Source organism: Galeopterus variegatus, unplaced genomic scaffold, assembly GCF_000696425.1.
Source record: "Galeopterus variegatus unplaced genomic scaffold, G_variegatus-3.0.2 Scaffold13997, whole genome shotgun sequence".
NCBI classification, from domain to species: Eukaryota; Metazoa; Chordata; class Mammalia; order Dermoptera; family Cynocephalidae; genus Galeopterus; species Galeopterus variegatus.
The window spans coordinates 25,160-30,280 of NW_007740108.1; the positions used below are offsets into that span (position 1 = coordinate 25,160).

The following is a 5,121-nucleotide window of genomic DNA, read 5'->3' on the forward strand; positions in this document are numbered from 1 at the left end:
TAGTATTAGAAGTTATTTGCTTAAGTCTATCTCCAAAGGGCAAGATTCTCGTTTGAGGAATAAGGACTAGGTGGAAAGTGAATAAAATAAACATAATGCTGCTCATTTCAAAAGTCTCGTATTTGTACCCCCAATCTGTTGCACTCCCATATTCAGTACCACTGGCTGCAAAAATGCACCACTATTTCTAATTTCCTCAGTAGGGTCCTCTAGCAGCTGATAATCAGAGAAACAGCATCATGTAAGTTGGTAACTAGTATGAATTTAAATATTCTGTTAGCTAGGGAACTACCTAAAGCAAACTTGTGAGCTACTAACAATTTTCTTCAGAAATAGCTGCAGTGAATGATTTAGCAATTATTATTATTATTGTTTTTTCATTTAAGAAATTCCACTGGAAGCTTTAGATTCTGAAGTAGGTAAGTATTGTAAAGCTTCCTTGTTTTTTAAATGCCATATGCCTTCTGTGAGTCAAAGAGCAACCTCAAATTGCAGGCTGTTTAAAAGCCTAAAGTGAGCAATGACACATGGCGTTCATTTACTGTGTGGAGACTCCACCAAGCACTTCAAATAACCACACACATTTAATTCCTGCTGCAACCCATGAGACCGCCTACAGCTTTGTGGATGGGAAACCTAAGGACTGGCATCAAAGGTTAAGGGACTTGTCCAAAAGCACACAGTTCTTAAGTGGCTGAGCTGGGATTCAAACTGCCCTGCCTGACACTGAGGTTTGCAGGAGAAAGGTCAGATCTTTGTCCACCTGTTCCCAAGGTGTGGCCATCCCCAGCAAGGCTCCCAATCTCCCTTTTTCCTTATTGTCTTCCACATACCAGCCAGGCACCCAACACCTCTTCTTTTTCCAAATGAAGAGGAATGTTCTTTTCCTCTTTTATGTTCTTTTTCCAAATGCACCCAGTGAAATCGCCTCTCGGGAATGATCTGCTAAACTTGCCGAGGGAATGAAAGTGCCCAGAGAGGATTAATGTGTTCTCTCTCTCTCGAGGTCGTCTAGTGGAGGACAAAGCCCTTGTCTGGCAACACTGAAAGCACAACAGGGTGTGACTATGAAATTTCAGGCCTCAGTGAGCCAAGGGCAAAGTATCGGGAGAGGCAGGAAGATCCAGAAGTCAGGCCATTGAGACGGCTCCCACAGCTCACACCGTCTTCTGTCACAGTGTCCTGTCCCACCTTTCTTACCCTCCCACCACACCTAACGTACGAGGAATACACACCTGCTTCCTTACCTACTAGTAGAAGCCCTGAGTTATTCTTAACAGACCCTTATGTAGTATTTACCACATGTCAGACGCTGTTTTTAAGCACTCGACAAATACTAATTCATGTAATTTTCGTATTAATCCTGTGAGGGAAGTGTTATTCCCATTTTACAAATAAAGACACGGAAGCACAGAGATTAAGTAACTTGCCTAATATTGAAAGGAGGTGGTAGAATAGAAATTTGAGCGCAGGCGATCTATGGTCTCACTCCATTTTCATATTCACAGACAAGGCCAACCTTAGGTCTGGCAACCTCAGAGTCGAGTTTGCAAGTGAATGAGTGACATGCGTGCAGTCCGCTGGGGGTGGAGAAGCACTGATGCTGACATTAACCCGTTGAAACCAGTGAGACTGTTGTGGAGATGGTGGTTATATGCGGAAATTTCTCATAAGTAATATTAAAATTACAGAGTAAATTCAGGGAGCTGGAGATGCCTCACTGGTCCCAACTCTGGGCATTTTACAAAACTCTGAGACTCAGAAAACACTGTAAGCCCATATGATACATTGTAACAAATATAAACATAATATGATATAAAAAATAAAGAACAGGACATGGTCCCTGTGTTCAAGGACTGCAATAGAGTTGGGAAGATAAAGCAATCTACTAAAAACAACAACAGCAACAAAAAACCCAAAAAGACAAAAGAGACGTGGGAAGGAAACACAACTACACAGACCGTGTCGAATTCCAGGCTGTTGGTAGGAATTTGAAACAGCTCTGCCAGAGAGGACTTTCAGGACAGGGGACTCCCAGGCCCTGAGAGATGGGAACCCAGATGCTGTGCGGGGCTCCGGCTCCCCATCCACCCATGACGGAAAGGCCAGTCCCTCATCTCATTGCCAATTTTTCTTGCATGGTTATTTCTGTCGTGGGGCATTTTTGAAAGGCAGCTGCAGACACGGGTGTTTATAAAGGTGGAAGGAAGATGAGGGTGTTGGAGGTCGGGGCATGACTTTTATTTACAATTCCCCATGACAGTTTTAATCCTATTGGCACTCCTTACCTTACTCCTCAGAGAATTTTTATTCATGAAAAACAGCAGATCATTCATGCCTGAAACACTGGATAGTTTTGTGACTCTGAGAGTATTATGGAAATTATAAATGATAAGAAAACTCTGGGCCAAATTTAAGTTTTATGTGACTCTCCAAGAATTATATAGGATGGGAACCTGACCCTTTGAGAGTTAAAACTATTGTAAGGTGGAGAAGGGCTAACGCTAAAGAGCCAGAGCGCATTAAATCATATTGGTAGTGCAATTGTCTCTCAGTAAAGGCCCGCGGAGTGCAGGATCAAGCTGGGGGTCGGGAGGATGGTTAGGGAAGCAGGATCCCCCTTGTTAAAATAAAGCAATCAGTTTAATATATACTGTAGGGAAATTAGAGAAGGGAAGGGAAATTCCCCTTGTCAAATGTTGAACATTTAGAATACCACTTATAGCAAAAGTAATAAGGCAGTCTTCATGACAAAATTGGCTGTATACCATGTCTAAGTGCAAACATGTGTGTTCTTTATGTCTTAATTCATTTCGACTTCTGTTAACTGGGAATATTTTTATGTGCATCCTCAGTCTTTCCCTTCCTCACTCAAACAAAAATGTGTCAAGGGGCAGAAATGTGCCATGGTTGCAAGCACATTTAGATACCATAAAACATTTAAGGGCTCTTTCTAGTATGGTTAAGCCCCACCAAATGGCTAACCCAACTTCTTTTTGCCCTTTTCCAGCCATTTGCCCCTTCTCCTTCCTTCATCTTCCTTCTTCCCACCTGGAGGTGCAGCAGCCGTTTTGCAACCATGAGGATGAAAATCCACACAGCAAGGATGGCCAAGCAGGAAGACAGACAGAACCTAAATATCAGCCCTGTTCCAGCTACACTGACAGTTCTTGCTACCTGACACAAATAAATTCCTTCATCTTTTAGAACAAAAGAACTGCTGCACATTATCATCAACCTAGTAGTCATGAAGTCATGAGTTACATTGGTCACAAACAGTTTTAGCAGAATTGATCTTTGTGTTGTAGTAGTTGGTACTTGCAGACCTCGACCATCAGTTATATACTAGAATGTCAAAGCCATTCCCATAACCAGTGGAATACAGACTGGGAAAAAATTATTTTCAGATGTGAAGGTATGTTTCCAATCCTCCAGAAAAGTGTACTAGTTTCATGTTCTGCAAATGCCATCAGAATGAGTGTGCTCTGGAAGCATATCCAGAACTATAAAGGCCGGAGATTACAGACTGCAGAGTGAGCAGAGTGCCAGGAGCAGTGGCCTCTACTCTTGGTTTCTAAATCATATGCATTCCTGGCCCTTCCCAGATCTATGTAGGCAGGATTTATGAGGGTGGGGGCCGGGGGGTCTTGCTTTGAACAGGTTCCCCACCTCATTCTGATAATATGAATTTGGGAATCACCATAGGGATTGGAAAATTAACTCTTTAAGATAGGACGAGCCTGCATTTTTGATTGTCCATTTGATATCTGTACCTGGATGCTCTCTCTAAGTCTCAAAGTCCACACAGCTAAATTCAAACACCTACACTCCATCCTCTCCCCTCCCCCAACTCCTGGTTCTGTTACCAGCGTGACTTAACTCCCTGATACCCAGGCTGGAAATACCAGTTTCCTTGCTATGGTTTTCTGCTTCCCTTTTTTCCCCAGACCAGTCAATCACCATGTGTTCTGTCTCTTCCCTGCATCACAAGCATTGGCCATAATGGGCACTGGCTCTTCTCCTCCCTGTCTCCCATCTCTAGAGTGCCCGCCCTGAGTGTGGCATCCTCCTGCCTGTGCCCTCGCCTGTGGCTCTTCTGCCGTCCTTGGAAGAAGTTAAATGCCATCACAAAGAAATAATCAGATTGCTACAAAATATGACATCTTTTTTATAAGACAACTGACCTGGTTTTCAAAAAGTCATTTTTTGTTTTAAGTAGGGGGAAAGCGTAGTGGATTGAATTCTGTCCCCCCAAACCCATTGAGGCTTGACTTGTATCCCCAGGTTTTCTGTAGTAGAAACTTAGGAGTCCAAGCGGCATGTGAGCTCCGGGGTGAGCAGGTGAATCCAGAGAAGGAGGCGGCGTTGGAGGCGCGGGTCAGGGAGACGGGCGTCCGCCCGGTGCAGGTGAAGGGGCAGAGGAAGGACGGCGGGCCAGCCCCAGGCCGGGTGGGCAGCCCGCCGCCGGCCGGCTCGGAGGGGTTCTCGGGCGGCTGCCCCAGGACGTCTCCGAGCACCAGGGGATCCCACTGTGGCATCGCGCCGGCCGCCTACGAGTTCCGCCTGCCGATGACCTTCGGCGGCCTGAACCGCGGCTTCCCGACGCCCGCTGCAGCTCGCGGCGCGGCGCGCAGGCCGCCATGATCTCGCTGCACAGCCGCCCGCTGCGGCGAGAAGAGGGAGCTGCGCGTGGACTGGTCGCCGCTGACGGGAGCCGCCGTTTCTGCTCACGGTGCAGCCTCCCGGCACGGCCTGCAGGAGGCGCTGCTGCTGCCCAGCCTCGGGGGCACCCGCGCAGACCGCGCTGCTCAAGTTCAGCTCGTAGTGCGCCGCCGCCGCCGTGGCCCCAAAGGCCCTGGTGGGAGGACTGTCACGCCTCTGTGGAGGGCAGGTGGCTGTGGAGTGGCTCAAGCCAGGCCCGAAGCAGCGACTCCGCCAGCAGCTTGCGGGTCCCTGACTGCGGTGCCTACAGCCGCAGGGCAGCCGATTGGCCTTGGCTAGGGACACGCTAGGGTCCCAAGGGGCTCGGGCTGCCCTCCACCTGCTGTGCCAGCAAATGAGGATGGGCAGCACGGTGTTCCTCACCCAGTGTGTGGGCACAGGATGTGGCGGCGGGCGCCA

At 47.7% G+C, this 5,121-nt stretch overlaps 1 pseudogene; it reads left to right on the plus strand.

The window, feature by feature from the left end:
* The first annotated feature begins 4,265 nt into the window (after nucleotides 1-4,265).
* Nucleotides 4,266-5,121, plus strand: part of LOC103581811 — a 1,497-nt pseudogene continuing 641 nt past the window's right edge.